We start from the raw sequence: 18489 nt of genomic DNA, 5'->3' as shown, positions 1-18489 counted from the left end.
AGCAATGCTCTTAGGAGGCTGTGCATAAGCAGGTGAGTCCTCCTGTATCCTGCAAGTCACATCAGCTGGACCAGTACCTATATCACGGGCATGCAGTCATCCCCAGCCTCCAATTAAGGTGACCTTTATCCTGAGAAGCTGATATGACCCATCTGTTCTTTCTCTTTAGTTACCCTTAGGGACAAAAACTAAGCCAGCCCTTCCCCCTCATCCTTGGCTCCAGTCAAGCTGATCAGCTTGCAGTTTCCAGAATGCAACACATTTCTCTCTTCTGCACCTTTTCTCATACTACTTGCTTCAACTAAAAAAAAAATTATACATATATATGAAGAGCATAATCCTAATACATATAAAATCTAATATATATAGTCATATGTTCATCTGTATAAAGAACCATATATATGAAGTTTGAGGTGCACATATATATGGAGATGTTCAGAAAAGGAAGAGAAAGTGGACTCCGCTATGGACCCACATTTCAGTATCCCAAAGTCCTGTACTTCACACCCACCACGTCTTTCTTACCAACTTGCTCTCCTGCTAAACTCTCCCACTGCGTACAGTCCCCCTCACTCCAAGTAGATGACACTGCCCCTACTTTCCAGGAGGAACCTACCAGGAGAAACTGGTACACAGTCCCCAGATGAGCCCCTGAGCCCAGCCACTACCCTCCCTCAGCTCTCACCCTCCACCCTCGCTTGACTAACTGAACTGGTCTCTCAATTCCCTGGACATAGCCCACTCCCCCTGCATAGGCCCACTGCAGGCAACTCTGTCTCTGCCATTTGGCACGTCTGGTGGGCCCTCAGCCAACTAACTCTTATTTGCCCTGCAGGTCTCAGTTCAGACGTCACTGCCCCCTTGTCACTAGCCCTGAACCCTAAGAACGGATCCCCTTCCTCTGGCATATTCTCCAGGCACCTGCTTCCTTTCATACCTTACATCTCCTCAAATAATCATCATGAGATGATATTTAAATCATAGGCATTATACTCTTCCTGAAGTGTTTGAAAGCACCATGGGAACAGGCACCTATCTGCTTCTGCTGCTTAGGTTGCCCCTGACACAAAATACTCAATAATATTTACGACCTGAAAGAAAAGGAAAAGCGAGTAAGTCAATGAATTAATAAATGAAAGTAAAGTCTGTAATACCCATGTTGGAGAATCTTGATCTGATAGGAAATAGAAGCTGTGGCTTGCCAGAGACTCCCTCCTTAACCAGACTGTAGCCAGGCACCTCCGAGCTCTCCTCTGGACTTGGCCTTGTCTTTGGCTGGCAGAATCTAGGGCCATGTGCCGACAGACTCTGAATGGGATGAGGAGACTCGGGAGCAAATTTTGGGACAAATTTATACTCGCTTACAGTAAACCCACCTGTCATGAACCCAAGATGGCCCTGGAGAGACAGCCCTGGCCTCTTTCTGCCCTAGGTCTGGCTGGCCCTGGCCAGGCAGCCAGCCTGCCAGTTCAGAAGGTGCCTGGGGGCCCGTGGAAACGGCCGTTCTCACGCTCTCCGGTAAGGCTGACTGGGAGTGGAGGTGTATCAGACTCCAAACCTCACCTTTCAAGCTTTCCTAGAACAGAGCCTCTCAGGCAAAAACACCTCCTGGCTGTTCTCATTCCCTAAACGGCTGTGTTTTATGATGTGTTAAGTTTGGGGGAAAAAAAGAAAATTCCTCCAGCTGTGCAGTTATCCCAGCCGAAGGCCTTGCAGGGCGGTGATTTATGATCTGCTGAGTGCCAGCAGCGTGCTCAGCTCCACGAGAGAGCCTGAGAGGGGAGGCCAGGCCAGGGTACTGCACCGCACCCCGCTCAGCAGGTACGACCTCCATGGAGACCCTTCAGCTTGAGGCCTCTGTGGGCTCAGGGCTCTCCACACACTGGGACTGTCTCCAAGCCTGGCCTTGGTTCATGGCGCTTCTTTGGCTTGAGCGACGGCCTCCTGAGCGGAAGGCCCCGTGGGCAGCTGTTCCTGGCCTGGGGCCCTTGCGGCTTGGCCCCCGTCTCAGTGCCTGGGCCCCGGGTAGGTAGGGCCTGTTTGTCCTGGAGGCTGACCTGGCGACCTCAGAGTAGACTGGGTTTGCCAGCTCCCCACTTCCAGACCAAGATGTGAGGGCTGCTGTCTGCCACTTTCCTTCCCCAGGAAGCAGAGGCTGTGCCAGTGGAGAAGGCTTCACAGTTGGCCTACCCAGCCGGTTTGGAGCTCTCTGGTTACATGGAGGGGAGTCAGGCCAGGCTTTGAGCAGAGTAATCTCATTAGAGGTAACAGACTCTCCTAGATGGGCACACACTATGACTGCTGGCAGGGGTGAGTGGGTGCCCCGTGGTGGGGGGATGACAAAGGTGGGCTGCCTTAGTGGCAGGAAGCCGTTTCGAGGTGGTTATAAAAGGTCCCGGCAAACACTGACCCAACAGCCTCCCACCCTCCTTCTTTGATAGAGCACATCCCACCCTCTCAAAGCTAACTGTAGGAACTGCCTCTCATTCCAGATCAGTCTTTACCAAGGAGCGGGCTGAGCAGCCTGGAGGAGTGAGAACTTGGGCTTCCGGTCCCACAGAAGCCACCTGAGTTCAAACAACAGGTGCCCTGGGCACTGTGGGCCCTGGGGGCCAGTGCTGCCGGTAAGTGGAAAATCAGCCCACACAGGAAGCCTCAGCATGGCTGTGTTTCTGTCCAAAGAGAGGCTCGTTGTCAGCTCCAAATCCAGGCAGCAAAGCAGGGGAACCCTGAGCCCCACTGAAGAGCTCAGGGAGAGGGATGGAGAACCGTGGGCGCCGGCTCTGGGTATAATTCCAAGTGACTTAGAGTCCGCCTCTCCAACAAAGACCAATTAACCTCTCTTTCGGGGGTTCCTGTGAGCTTCAGATGGAGTAACAGACCGAAGCAGCCACTGTGCTGAGATCTTGCTCAGCAAGAAGGCACCACCCTCACACCCCAGGGTGGCTGTAGCTGCTCTTCCCGACCCGACAAAAGAGACCAGGCATTCAACTGCATTTAAAGGTAGAATAAACTCACCTTGCTGCCTCTTCTGTCATTTATTTAACCACTCATTTAATTAATGCTTCGGGGCACAGAAAATACTTTAAGCACTAACAATACAGAGTGAATACAAGTTGGAAATGTGTTCAACCAAGGTTAATCCAGAGGTGAGGAGTAAAATTATCACTCCAACAATAAACTTTTAATATTGTGGTCTGGTTTTTTTTCTTTCCTCAGGTGGGATGGATTGTTTTGTAAGAGAAAAAAATCACATGGAAAATTAGAGCATAATAGTTCTGAGAGGAGCTGTGCCTGTTCTAAGCCTGACCCAGTGCTGACCTACCCTGTCTGAAGGGACCCTGAGTTAGAAAGAAGTTGGGATACAACCAAGAAAGAGATAAATGACCGCTGATCCCAGCAACTGGGGCCTGCCGATTCTGGTACCCACCCTTCCTCTTCAGCAGCCTGGAATACAGTGATGGCTTGTTCTCAGTGTGGATCTCTCGAGCCAGGAAAAGTCAGTACAAGGAACAGGCCTCAGGGTCTCACTACTGTCTGTGGAAAGATGAACCACCACTTCCACTTAAAAGATGGTCGTGATCCTCCTCTCATAGCAGGAGGAACCCACATACAAACCACACCCATGTGAGAGGACGCCACGCACTGTGCCTGTGCAAGGCCAGATGCACCCAGCCGGGCCAGCATGGACAGAATGCCACAGCCGGCGGCAGGGTTCTGAAGGGGCCTGGTGAGCCCTGGTTCTGATTCAACGACTGTCACTTTCTCTCCTTGTTTTCCTTCTGATCATTCTCTGTGAGTGAGTCACATCTTCTTAGGTACCAGGGTGAAAAGGGCTCTGAATCAGAAGCTCCCCTTCTTACCCCTGTCTCTGGGACACACAGGGTTAGGCACTTTCAACATATCCAAGCACTATGCATGTGGAGAGAAGACTCTGGGGTTGACCAACACTCTGACTTATTTTTAGCCAACAACCTTTGCTTTACCTATTACCAACAGAAAAAGCTAAGCAAAAGGAAATCCCCAAGTCCAGAAGGATTCGCTTAACAGTGATTCTCAAAATGCCTTATACAAACAGCAACAGCAATCAAGATGGTGATTCACTGTTACCAGACTGCCTCTCTTGAGAGATGGTCTGGGAGAGAATGTCAACTTAACAGTTCTAGTCTTCAGCACTGCAGCATGAGAAGGCAGTCTCTTTTCGCTTCATGAAGAAGAACTCCTGAGGGCCCTCTGTGACAGCACTAAGCTGCTTATTCACTTGGTTTCTCTAACAGTAAACGAGTGTTTGTGGTGACTGGCTTCACCAAAGCATTGGGAAAATGCACCCGAAAAGCAAGGTATGGATATCCACGCAGTCATTCAAATATCCGAACTACTTGGGGCAGGGACATACGCAGAAGTCAGCGCTGATGAGGGCAAGTTGAGAGGCAGCAGAGGGAAGTCCAAGCTTCCAGCCCTGACAATACCCACACCACCCTTGAGAGTTCACTGTAGACAGAAGGGTTTCCTGTCCGAGTGGAAAGGAGCAACCACGGGAACTATTCAAACACCAGAGGAGAGGAAACAGACAACCAGCAGCTGAAGAATACTCGACAGATGAAAATTACGGATCCACAAAGCAGGAATTAAAGGAGAGAGAAGCCCTCAAAGAGACGGAGGAGGAGAAGGAAAAGGTCATGGGAGAACAACAGAGGTGTAAACCTGAGTACATGGTGCTTGGGGAAACATTTCTTGTTTCTTAAACCCAGCCAGCCCTTTTGTCTTCCTGCTGGTCTGGCCATTAACAAGTTAAATGGAACAATGAAATATGTTACCTGTCTGTTTGCATGAGAATTATGTTTTCAACACAACAGCTTCCTCCATAACAGCATTCAATGCTATGAGGTTAAGTGAATATCTACAAAATGTCTACAAATATCTACAATATCTACAGAACCCTCCAGATAAGAAAAGAAAGACATGTGGATTTTATACAGAGCCTAACAAACCTCATACTACATGAGAAAGACATTTTCAAATATTCCAGACATGGGATATAGAACTCATGAGCTCCTTTTGGAAAAGCTATTGGAGGATAAACACTAATAAATGCGATAGAATTCCTATATAACCACTAAAGAGACAAAGGCAAGTTTTCTATTACAATCCAATATTGAATTCATTCATCCCTCTCCCTGTAATCATAATTTCATACCAAAGATCAAGAGAGATGGCATTTTCTGTGTGCAAGTCCTTCTCCTGGTCTGATGCTAGTATGCTAATCTGTACTATGGAGCTCCCACAGAATGAAGTTAGTCCCTCAGTCATGTTCGACTCTTTGCGACCGCATGGATTGCAGCGCCCCAGACTTCTCTGCCCATGGAATTCTCCAGGCAAGAATACTGGTGTGGGTAGCCATTCCCTTCTCCAGGGGATCTTGCCAATCCAGGGATCGAATCCAGGTCTCCTGTGTTGTACACAGATTCGTTACCCTCTGAGCCATCAGGAAGCCTGTGGGATGCAGTATGTCCCAAGAACTCTTCTCTTATTGGCCCTCGTGGGACTGGTTTCTGTGGAACATGCCTAAGCATGTCTGGATAGTATGCTCACGTTGTAAACCAATGCCTATGATATGAACATTGCTCCAAAATATTGACATTCCATGACAGGTGTACAATGACAGCTCTTCTGTTCATCCAGTCTCCATTCGTCTAGCTTTTACTGAGAACTTAATCTATTTAGGCATCGCACTTGGTAATAATGACTCAAAGCAGAGGAAATCACAGTTGAGCCTATGACGGCTCCTAAGAAAGTCACCCATCAATAGTTATGATGTTGTTTGCTGTAGTAGTGACGCAATCAATCACTCTAACAGTCTGGGGGTGAGAGTGAAAAGAGTGTATCATGCTTCAGAAGTCTGCACCTGTTTCAAGGAGAGGGCTCTAAGTGGAATATGACACTGTCCCTTCCTGCTCTGCTCAGAAGAAAGGTGGGTGGAGGGGAAAGCAGAGAAGTAGCAGGTCACACCTGCATGGCTATCCGTGTATCTGGGTGTGGACGACTAGGGGACTTGGGAGTGAGAGCAGACAGAGAGGGCACGAGTAGCGTACATCTGTGATTCCCAGGGTGCCCCCTGCCCACAGATCTGTGGAGGCTCTCGCTGTTGCCCAGCATTGCCACTCAGGTTGCTGCACTTCCCCAGCACTCCTTCCGGGTGGGACACCGTCCTGGCCACAGGCACAGATCTAGTCCTGGCCTCATTATTACAGTGATGCACAGAGGCCTCTTTTCTTCTCACTTAATGAATCCCAACAAAGGTGTATTCCCAGATTATCTGTTATTATTGCACTGCTTTCTATGACTTGCTTCTATAGCTTATCTTTCCATCAACATACCTCCCCTGAAGCTCAATAGCCAGAGGAGATGTGAGTGGCCCTGCTCAACACCAGGCCTCCCTTACAAATGCCTCACTCAGGCCCCTTGGCTCCGGCAGGAGCCTGGCAGTCTCTCTGGCCCCTCTACCCGCACAGGACTTGATCAGAGGACCTAGGGCTGGCCATTGTGGCCAAATGCCATCACTCAGCTCTGAGGGTAGCAGTTAGTGCCAGTGGGCAGAGACATTGTCTCCCCTTAGAGGTCATTAGAACCCTCATTACAAATAAGCTGCTCACATAAGTATGCCAGCTCAGGCATCCCGGGCAGGCCACAACAGACCCCGATGCCCAATGGCAAGCCGCTTGGAGAGTCACTCAGGGACTCACGCACCCTTTTGTTCTGTAGGGCCGGAACCGCTCAGACTCTGGACTGCTGTGTCTTTTGATCTGCCTCTTTGTTGCAAACAGCTTTAACGTTCTGCTTTTTCTGCTTCGTACAGGCAGAATTCCCTGTAAACAAGCACTTTAACACTAGAGTACTGAGCTCTTCAGATGTGTTTTTTGAGAGCATAAAAATACTAACAGGCATTTCTGTGAAGTAAGTTTTCTACGTCGGATTTGTGAGAAGATTGGTTCTGGATTGCTGACATCCCAAGTGCTGATACTGAGCAGAAAGGATACTGTTGGAGAATGCTGAAGGCGTTCTACGGTGTAAAATTAACCAAAGCCCTCAACATCTAGAAACAGCTTAGGAATCATCAGCGGTAAGGAAGGCATGAGCTCTTACCTGAAGGGACACTTGGTCATTTCCTTGGAGCTACTATCCAAGCTTGACTGTGTAGCGGACTCAGTTTCCCCAGTTCCACAGCTACCCAACGTTTCAGAAGACAAGTCCAAAACAGCCCTTGACTTGTCGGAGGGCTACCATGTCTTACTATTAAATGAACACTTCCTGTAAGTTTGCTGCATCTGTTTGCTAGCAGATTAAAGCAATTCTCTTTGGTTCCTAGTTTGCTAAGAACTTTCTTTTTAAAAATCAAAAGTGGGTATAAAATTTCATCAAATTTTTTTCCTGCATTTATTGAGCTGTGTGTAAGGATTTTTCCCTTTTAATTCATTTATGTGATGAATCACATTCATTGATTTTACATTGTTAAACCAATTTGGCATTTCTAGAATAAGCCACATTTGATAACGACAGCTGATTCTTTTTATATTGCCATGGAAATTCGTGAAAGGCTTTGAAGTGGACCAAAAGGATTACTTGGTGTTCTCAATGGAGGTTATAATCCGTTTATATTAATAGTTATTGTAAAATATTGGCTATGTACCCTGTACTATAAATTTATTCTTATAGCTTATATTTTACTTAATTATGAATGATTTTTTAATGTTTCTGAGAACTAGGTTAGGGGTTCCCTCATTAATTGATAAGAGAAACACAAATTTTTGCTTGTGTATATTTTGTGTATAAAAGTTGGTGAAGAAGTTGTACTGGTTATACCTTCATTTCCTGTTACTCAGTCGGGACAGTGTGAAATGCCACACGCTTGTAAGTTTTGAGATTTTTTTTTTCTGAAAAGGATACCAAATTGCTATGATTTATTCAGTAATCCTGGATAAATACTTTGGTATTATGTAGGAACTTGGATGATCCTTTCAGTTTTATTCAGTACTGTTATTTTTTAGAGATCATGTACATTTCAGATCAGCAGCAGTAATGTAGCAGATAGGTGAATTTCTGTTTTAGACAGGATTACCAGGTATCATACTCTCACAGGTTCTTAGGAAATTTTGTGGAATGTTTAAGAGTTACTGAAATTCATTTATGGAATATTTTCATGGAGAAGGAAATGGCAACCCACTCCAGTGGAGCCTGGAGAAGCCCAGGGACGGGGGAGCCTGGTGGGCTGCCGTCTGTGGGGTCGCAGAGTCGGACACGACTGAAGTGACTTAGCTTAGCTTAAAGTAATAATTATGCTGTCTTTAAAACCGTCTTCTAACAGTTTTTTCCTGGGCTGTTTGCTGCCACTCTGTTTTGGATATGTCCACACACGTTCATGCGTCAGACTGACCTGGTGTGCTCTCATAGTTCCTCTCTGGGTTTTGCTAGCAACGTTATGCTAATCTTTTTTTCTATCGGAGAACTTGATAAGATTGGAGAAATTTCTAATTATTTTTTTAGAACTTTCCAGTGAAGCTACCTACCTGAAGTTTTTACTGAGGAATGGTTCTAATTAGGAATCCGTTTCTATGACATTTTAAACCTACTTACTATGAATTTCTATTTTGATTATTAGTTTTAGTATTTTTCTAGGAATCTGTCCATTTCAAGTGTATTGACACAAACTTATTGATATGCTTTCATTTTCTTTTTTCAACATTTTTATTGAGGGATAATTGACATATAACATTATATAAATTTTCAGGTAGACAACATAATGGTTCTATATTTGTATACACTGCAAAATGATCACCAGAATAATTCTTTAGTTAACATCCTTTACAATACAAGTTTACATTTTTTTTTCTTGCGATGAGCACTTTAAATATCTACTCTCTTAGCAGTTTTCAGATATTATATTGGTAACCATATTATTATCACTGGTCACCAAACTGTATATTATATCCCCATGACTTATTTTCTAACTGGAAACGTGTACCTTTGACCCCGTTCACTCATTTCGTCCACCCCCCAGCTATGGCTTCTAGTAGACACCAGTCTGTGTTCTATATCCATGAGCTTGGTTTTTGTTTTGCTTCATTTTTCAGATTTCACATTTAAGTGAGGTCAGGTAGTATTTGTCTTTCTCTGATCTATTTCACTTAGCATAGTGTCCTCAAGGTCCACGCATGTTGTTGCAAATAGCGAGCTTTCCTTCTTTTCTGTTGCTGAATAGTATCCCACTGTGTGTATGTGGGTCTGTGTGTGTGTGTGTGTGTCCCACATCTATATCCACTCATCCACCTATGGATGGACACTTTGCTTGTTTCCACATCTTGGCTAGAGTAAATAATACTGCTGTGGACACGAGGGTATGTATATTTTTCCAAGTTCCTGTTTAATTTTCTTTGGATGAAAACCTAGACGTGGAATTGCTGGACCATAGAGTAGCTCTATTTTTAACCCCTTAAGGTCTTCCCTGTGGCTCCGCTGGTAAAGAATCCACCTGTAATGCAGGAGATCTGGGTTCGGTCCCTGGGTTGGAAAGATCCCCAGAGAAGGGAAAGGCTACCCACTCCAGTATTCTGGCCTGGAGAAGGCTATGGACGGTAGAGTCCATGGAGCGGCACGGCGGCTGGAGCTGGAGCTGCGTGGTGCTTGAGTGGCAGCTGGGTGGCGCTGGAGTGACTTGAAGGAGATACCCCATGTCCAGGGGCAAAGGAGAAGCCCCAGCAAGATGGTAGGAGGGACGAGATCGCATTTAGAATCAAACTCCATACCCGCCAGAGATGCTCAGAGGGCTCAAACAAACCTTGTGCAAACCAAGACCCAGAGACCCCACAGAGACTGAGACAGAACTGTGTGTGGGTGTCTCCTGTGGGGTCCGGGTCAGCAGTGGACTGCTGCGGGGGCAGGGGCTCTGGGTGCAGCAGGCTGGGTGTGGCATAAGCCCTCTTGGAGGAGGTCACCATTAACCCACCATAGAGCCACCAGAACTTACACAGAACTGGGGAAACAGATTCTGGGAGAGTACAAACAGAACCTTGTGCGCACCAGGACCCAGGAGAAACGAGCAGTGACCCCTCGAGAGACTGACCCAGACTTGCCCGTGAGTGTCCGGCAGTCTCTGGTGGAGGTGTGGGTCAGCGGTGGCCTGCTGCAGGGCTGGGGGCACTGAGTGCAGCAGTGCCTGCTTGGGACCCTTTGAAGAAGGTCACCATCATCTTCACTGCCTCCACCATAGTTTGTCTTCAGGTCAAATAACAGGGAGGGAACACAGCCCTGCCCTTTAACAGAAAATCAGATAAAAGATTTACTGAGCGTGGCCCCGCCCATCAGAACAAGACCCAGTTTCCCCCGCAGTCAGTTTCTCCCATCAGGAAGATTCCATCAGCCTCTCACCTTCTCCGTCAGAGGACAGACAGACTGAAAACCAGTCACAGAAAACTAACCAATCTGATCACACGGACGACAGCCTGGTCTAAATGAAACTATGAGCCACGCCGTGTAGGGCCACCCAAGACGGACGGGTCTGGGTGATGGAGAGTTCTGACAAAAAATGGTTCTCTGGTGAAGGGAATAGCAAACCACTTCAGTATTCTTACCTTAAGAATCCCATGAATAGTATGAAAATGCAAAAAGATAGGACACTGAAAGATGAACTCCCCAGGTCAGTAGGTGCCCGATATGCTACTGGAGATCAGTGGAGAAATAACTCCACAAAGAATGAAGGGATGGAACCAAAGCAAAAACAACACCCAGTTGTGGGTGTGACTGGTGATGGAAGTAAGTCCAATGCTGTAAAGAGTAATATTGCATAGGAACCTGGAATGTTAGGTCCATGAATCAGGCAAACTGGAAATGGTCAAACAGGAGATGGCAAGAGTGAAGGTCGACATTTTAGGAATCAGCGAACTAAGATGGACTGGAATGGGTGAATTTAACTCAGATGACCATTATATCTACTACTGTGGGCAAGAATCCCTTAGATGAAATGGAGTAGCCATCATAGTCAACAAAACAGTCCGAAATGCAGTACTTGGATGCAATGTCAAAAACAACAGAATGATCTCTGTTCGTTTCCAAAGCAAACCATTGAATATCACAGTAATCCAAGTCTATGCCCTGACCAGTAACGCTGAAGAAGTTAAATGGTTCTATGAAGACCTATAAGACCTTCTAGAACTAACACCCCCAAAACATGTCCTTTTCATTACAGGGGACTGGAATGCAAAAGTAGGAAGTTAAGAAAACAGCTGGAGTAACAGGCAAATTTGGCCTTGGAGTACAGAATGAAGCAGGGGAAAGTCTAATAGAGTTTTGCCAAGAGTATTATGTCCGAAGTCCGAGTCCCCAAAACTGAGAGAAATAAGACGTCCACGGCAATGTAAAAGCATAAAGGGGTTTATTGCTAGCTCGAGCTAGGGCTCCCACTGGCACCAACGCAGCGGCTATAGGGAGGGAGCCCCGAGTCTTGGGCTGCACTGCTTTTATAGAGAATTTAATCAGGTAAAAGGGTACAAAAGGGGGTGTTCAAGCAGGAGGACAACTGATTGGCCACTTTAGGGGGTGTTTAAGTTGACAGATAACTGGTTGGTTACTTCCATCCATAGGATTTGTGTGTAGATTCTTGATTGTTTTTTACTTCCAAGGTAAATCACAAGCTCCTGAACGTAAAGTCAGAAGGTTTAGCCTAGTGGCCGATTGGCTCGTGTACAGTGGGGCTAGGTTAGGTAATCTGAGGGTTGATTGGCTATGGGTAGTGGGCTTAGGTTGGGTAACATCCAAAGTTCTTTTGCCCGGGACCTTGCAGGATGGAATTCTTTTACAACATGGAGTAGCTCAGGCCCTTCATCCTAGGGTGAGTGGGACCCTCCTAGGGGGTAGTCTCCTGGAATCATGACCCAGGTTTACAAGAATTCAAAACCTAGGCCTAGTGCAACCTGTCAAGCCTGCCATGGCTCCGGTCTGGTTCCCCAACAAAGAGAACGCACTGTTCATAGCAAACACCCTCTTCCAACAACACAAGAGAAGACTCTACACATGGACACCACCAGATGGTCAACACCAAAACCAGATTGATTATCTTCTTTGTAGCCAAAGGTGGAGAAGCTCTATACAGTCAGAAAAAAACAAGACCAGGAGCTGACTGTGACGCTAAATTCAGACTTAAATTGAAGAAAGCAGGGAAAACCACTGGACCATTCAGGTATGACCTAAATGAAATCGCTTATGACTATACAGTGGAAGTGAGAAATAGATTTAAGGGACAAGATCTGATAGAGTTCCTGAAGAACTATGGACAGAGGTTCATGACATTGTACAGGAGACAGTGATCAAGACCATCCCCAAGAAAAAGAAATGCAAAAAGGCAAAATGGTTGTCTGAGGAGGGCTTACAAACAGTTGAGAAAAGAGCGAAAAGCAAAGGAGAAAAGGAAAGATATACCCATTTGAATGCAGAGTTCCAAAGAATAGGAAGGAGAGATAAGAAAGCCTTCTTCAGCGATCAGTGCAAAGAAATAGAGGAAAACAATGGAATGGGAAAGACTAAAGATCTCTTCAAGGAAATTAGAGATACCAAAGGAATATTTCATGCAAAGATGGACACAATAAAGGACAGAAATGGTATGGACCTAACAGAAGCAGAAGATATTAAGAGGTTGCAACAATACACAGAAGAACTATACAAAAAAGATCTTCATGGCCCAGATAATCACGATCGTGTGATCACTCACCGAGAGCCAGGATTTGTGTAAGGTGAAGTCAAGTGGGCCTTAGGAAGCATCACTACGAACAAAGCTAGTGGAGGTGATGGAATTCCAGTTGAGCTATTTCAAATCCTGAAAGATGATGCTGTGAAAGTGCTGCACTCAATATGCCAGCAAATTTGGAAAAGTCAGCAGTGGCCACAGGACTGGAAAAGGTCATTTTTCATTCCAATCCCAAAGAAAGGCAATGCCAAAGAACGCTCAAACTACCACACAATTGCACTCATCTCACACACTATCAAAGTAATGCTCAAAATTCTCCAAGCCAGGCTTCAGCAATACGTGAACCATGAACTTCCAGATGCTCAAGCTGGATTTAGAAAAGGCAGAGGAATCAGAGTTCAAATTGCCAATATCTATTGGATCATAGAAAAAGCAAGAGAGTTTCAGAAAAACCATCTACTTCTGCTTTATTGACTATGCCAAAGCCTTTGACTGTGTGGATCACAATCAACTGTGGAAAATTCTGAAAGAGATGGGAATACCAGAACACCTGACCTGCCTCCTGAGAAATCTGTATGCAGGTCAAGAAGCAACAGTTAGAACTGGACATGGAACAACAGACTGGTTCCAAATAGGAAAAGGAGTACGTCAAGGCTGTATATTATCACCCTGCTTATTTAACTTATATACAGAGTACATCATGAGAAATGCTGGAATGGAAAGCTGGAATCAAGATTGCCGGGAGAAATATCAATAACCTCAGATATGCAGATGACACCACCCTTAAGCAGAAAATGAAGAACTAAAGAGCCTCTTGATGAAAGTGAAAGAGGAGAATGAAAAAGTTGGCTTAAAACTCAACATTCAGAAAACTAAGATCATGGCATCGGGTCCCATCACTTCATGGAAAATAGATGGGGAAACGGTGGAAACAGTGAGAGACTTTTATTTTCTTAGGCTCCAAAGTCACTGCAGATGGTGTCTGCAGCCATGAAATTAAAAGACACTTGCTCCTTTGAAGAAAAGCTATGACCAACCTAGACAACTTATAAAAAGCAGAGACATTACTTTGCCAACAAAGGTCCATCTAGTTAAGGCTATGGTTTTTCCAGTGGTCATGTATGGATGTGACAGTTGGACTATAAAGAAAGATGAGTGCCAAGAACTGATGCTTTTGAACTGTGGTGTTGGAGAAGACCCTTGAGAGTCCCTTACACAGCAAGGAAATCCAACCGGTCCATCCCCAAAGAAGTCAGTCCTGAATATTCATTGGAAGGACTGATGCTGAAGCTGAAACTCCAATACTTTGGCTACCTGATGTGAAGAGCTGACTCATTTGAAAAGACCCTGACGCTGAAAGATTGAAGGCAGGAGGAGAAGGGGACGACAGAGAAAGAGAATGTTGGATGGCATCACTGACTCAATGGACATGAGTCTGAGTAAACTCCAAGAGTTGGTGATGGTCAGGGAGGCCTCGCGTGTTGCAGTCCATGGGGTCGCAGAGTCAGACATGACTGAGCGACTTTCACTTTCACTTTACGGAGGCTCCATGGTGTATTCTGTGATGGCTGCACCAGTTTACATCCCATCAATATTTTACACAGGTTCCCCTTTGTCCATATGCCAAAACTTATCTTTTTGATAAAAGCCAATCTATCAGGTGTGAGGTGTTTCATTGTGGTTTTGATATGCACTTCCCTGATGATTAGTGATGCTGAGAATATTTTCTTGTACCAGTAGGACATCCTCTTTGGAAAAAATGTCTATTCAGATCATCTGCTCATTTTAAAAAAATCAGCTTCCTTGTTTGTTGTTACTGTTGTTATTGAGCTGTATGAGTTCTTTATAAATTTTGGACATTAACTCATTTTCAGGCATGATTTAGAAATATTTTATCTCATCCTATAGGTTGCCTTTTTCATTTTGTTAACAGTTTGCTGTGCAGTAGCTTTTTAGTTTGATACATTATCACTTTTGTTTTTGCTTTTGTTGCCCTTGCTTGGAGCCTGCATTTTCTTTTTATAAAGTCTCCAGATTCTATAATAATCTTTTTCCATCCGTGCTCTTCATTATTTGTGCCTTCTCTCAGCTTTCTAGATGTCTTACTATTAATAGGATCAATGTTGATCAAGCTATATTGATTCCCCTTATTATATATTTGTTGTCATCCGTTTCTAGTCTTAACTTCCTCCAATGTTACTTTGGCTAATTTTGCTGCCCTTTAACTTCTTGAGATTAATGCTTGTTTATCTTACTAACTTTGCCTTTTCTTTCCTAACATATGTATTTAAGGCCACAAATTCCCCTCTAAATATTGCTCTAGCTCTCTCAAAAAAGTTTTTCAAGTTTCCCCCTAAACTTTCTCACTGCATCTTACAAGCTGATATTGTTTTGTTTTCATTCATTTCAAAATATTTTCTAATTTCTCTTTTTTGTTTGACTCATAAGTTATTTAGAAGTACCTTGTTAAATTTCCAAATACCTTGGAATTTTCAAAATACTTTTATATTACTGACCTCCATTTAATTCCATAAACATATAGTTCTTTTCCTTTTAATTACATTGAGATTATTTTGAACCCCAAATATAATCTGTTGGTGAATATTCCACATGCACTTTAAAAAGTGTGCATTCTGCTATAGTTTGGTGCAGTACTCTACAAATGTCAGTTAGGTCAAGCAGGTTGATATTGCTCCACAACTCTTTTACATCCTTACTGATATTCTGTCTACTTATTCCTATAAACTATTAAGAGGTAAAACCTTTAACTATACTTGAAGATTTTTCTGTCTTTCCAGTTTTGTCAGTTCTATCAGTTTTTGGCTTCATATATTTTGAAGCTCTGGATTTGAAATGCCATTTTCCACATACAACATGTATTGAATGGGTTTCTCAGATGGTGCTAGTGGCAGAGAACCTGCTTACCAATGCAGGAGACTTAAGAGATGGAGGTTCAATCCCTGGGTCAGGAAGATCCTCTGGAGAAGGGCATAGCAACCCACTCCAGTATTCTTGCCAGGAGATCCCCATGGACAGAGGAGCCTGGCGGGGACTATGATCAATAGGGTTGCAAAGACTCAGACATGACTGAAGCAACTTAGCATGCACACACATGTATTCAGTTCAGTTCAGTCCAGTTCAGTCGCTCAGTCATGTCCGACTCTTTGCGACCCCATGAACCGCAGCATGCCAGGCCTCCCTGTCCATCACCATCTCCCGGAGTTCACTCAAACTCACATCCATCGAGTCGGTGATGCCATCCAGCCATCCCATCCTCGGTCGTCCCCTTCTCCTCCTGCCCCCAATCCCTCCCAGCATCAGAGTCTTTTCCAATGAGTCAACTCTTCGCATGAGGTGGCCAAAGTACTGGAGTTTCAGCTTTAGCGTCATTCCTTCCAAAGAACACCCAGGGCTGATCTCCTGCAGAATGGGCTGGTTGGATCTCCTTGCAGTCCAAGGGATTTTCAAGAGTCTTCTCCAACGCCACAGCTTAAAAGTATTAATTCTTCTGCGCTCAGCTTTCTTCACAGTCCAACTCTCACATCCATACATGACCACAGGAAAAACTATAGCCTTGACTAGATGGACCTTTGTTGGCAAAGTAATGTCTCTGCTTTTCAATATGCTATCTACGTTGGTCATAACTTTCCTTCCAACGAGTAAGCGTCTTTTAATTTCATGGCTGCAATCACCATCTGCAGTGATTTTGGAGCCCCAAAATATAAAGTCTGACACTGTTTCCACTGTTTCCCCATCTATTTCCCATGAAGTGATGGGACCAGATGCCATGATCTTCCTTTTCTGACTGTTGAGCTTTAAGCCAACTTTTTCACTCTCCTCTTTCACTTTCATCAAGAGGCTTTTTAGTTCCCCCTTCACTTTCTGCCATAAGAGTGGTGTCATCTGCCTATCTGAGGTTGATATTTCTCCCGACAATCTTGATTCCAGCTTGTGCTTCTTCCAGCCCAGAGTTTCTCAGGATGTAGTCTGCATATAAGTTAAATAAGCAGAGTGACAATATACAGCCTTGACGTACTCCTTTTCCTATTTGGAACCAGTCTGTTGTTCCATGTCCAGTTCTAACTGTTGCTTCCTGACCTGCATACAGATTTCTCAAGAGAGATGGTCAGGTGTTCTGGTATTTCCATCTCTTTCAGAATTTTCCACAGTTGATTGTGATCCACACAGTCAAAGGCTTTGGCATAGTCAATAAAGCAGAAATAGATGTTTTTCTGAACTCTCTTGCTTCTTCCATGATACAGCAGATATTGGCAATTTGATCTCTGGTTCCACTGCCTTTTCTAAAACCAGCTTGAACATCTGGAAGGTCACGGTTCACATATTGCCAAAGCCTGGCTTGGAGAATTTTGAGCATTACTTTACTAGCGTGTGAGATGAGTACAATTGTGCGGTAGTTTGAGCATTCTTTGGCATTGCCTTTCTTTGGGATTGGAATGAAAACTGACCTTTTCCAGTCCTGTGGCCACTGCTGACTTTTCCAAATTTGTTGGCATATTGAGTGCAGCACTTTCACAGCATCATCTTTCAGGATTTGAGATAGCTCAACTGGAATTCCATCACCTCCACTAGCTTTGTTTGTAGTGATGCCTTTTATGAGTCTATGGAGTGTATTTTTTGACTATTTTGTTCCACTGAACCATTTATGTATCCCTATACCAGTATCACATTGTTTTAATTACTGTGACTTTGGACAACACCTTGATTATTGCTAAGGCAAACCCTCTCCCTTCCTCACAATTTATTTTTCTTTACAAAATATCATGGTTCATGCATTTACTATTCATTCAGAATATCAGCATCAGTTGGTCAAGTTCCCGGTAAGTTTGATCTTCAGTATTTTATAGATTTTATAAAATATATACGTTACATATCCCTTCATGGGAAATAGATGGGGAAACAGTGGAAACAGTGTCAGACTTTATTTTGGGGGCTCCAAAATCACTGCAGATGGAGACTGCAGCCATGAAATTAAAAGACGCTTACTTGTTGGAAGAAAAGTTATGACCAACCTAGACAGCGTATTCAAAAGCAGAGACGTTACTTTGCCGACTAAGGTCCGTCTAGTCAAGGTTATGGTTTTTCCAGCAGTCATGTATGAATGTGAGAGTTGAACTGTGAAGAAGGCTGAGTGCTGAAGAATTGATGCTTTTGAACTGTGGTGTTGGAGAAGACTCTTGAGAGTCCCTTGGACTGCAAGGAGATCCAACCAGTCCATTCTGAAGGAGATCAGCCCTGGGATTTCTTTGGAAGGAATGATGCTGAAGCTGAAACTCCAGTACTTTGGCCACCTCAGGCAAAGAGTTTACTCATTGGAAAAGACTCTGATGCTGGGAGGGATTGGGGGCAGGAGGAAAAGGGGACGACCGAGGATGAGATGGCTGGGTGGCATCACTGACTCAACAGACGTGAGTCTGAATGAACTCCGGGAGTTGGTGATGGACAGGGAGGTCTGGCGTGCTGCAGTTCATGGGGTCGCAAAGAGTCGGACATCACTGAGCGACTGAACTGAACTGATCCCTATTGCTCAGAGATACTTTTCCCATTAGAGATATATATCTGAGGTTAGCTAACTTCTTCTTTAAAGGGTCAGATGATAAATATTTCAGACTTTATGGGCCATATGATCTCTACCACCTTGCCACTGCCATTGCAGCACAAAAGCAGCTACAGACAATATACAAAGAAATGGTCATAGAACTCTATTTACAAAAATAGGCAATAGGTCAGATTTGGCC

The sequence above is a fragment of the Oryx dammah genome, unplaced genomic scaffold (assembly GCF_014754425.2).
Source record: "Oryx dammah isolate SB20612 unplaced genomic scaffold, SCBI_Odam_1.1 HiC_scaffold_6, whole genome shotgun sequence".
NCBI classification, from domain to species: domain Eukaryota; kingdom Metazoa; phylum Chordata; class Mammalia; order Artiodactyla; family Bovidae; genus Oryx; species Oryx dammah.
This window is presented reverse-complemented; position numbering follows the sequence as displayed.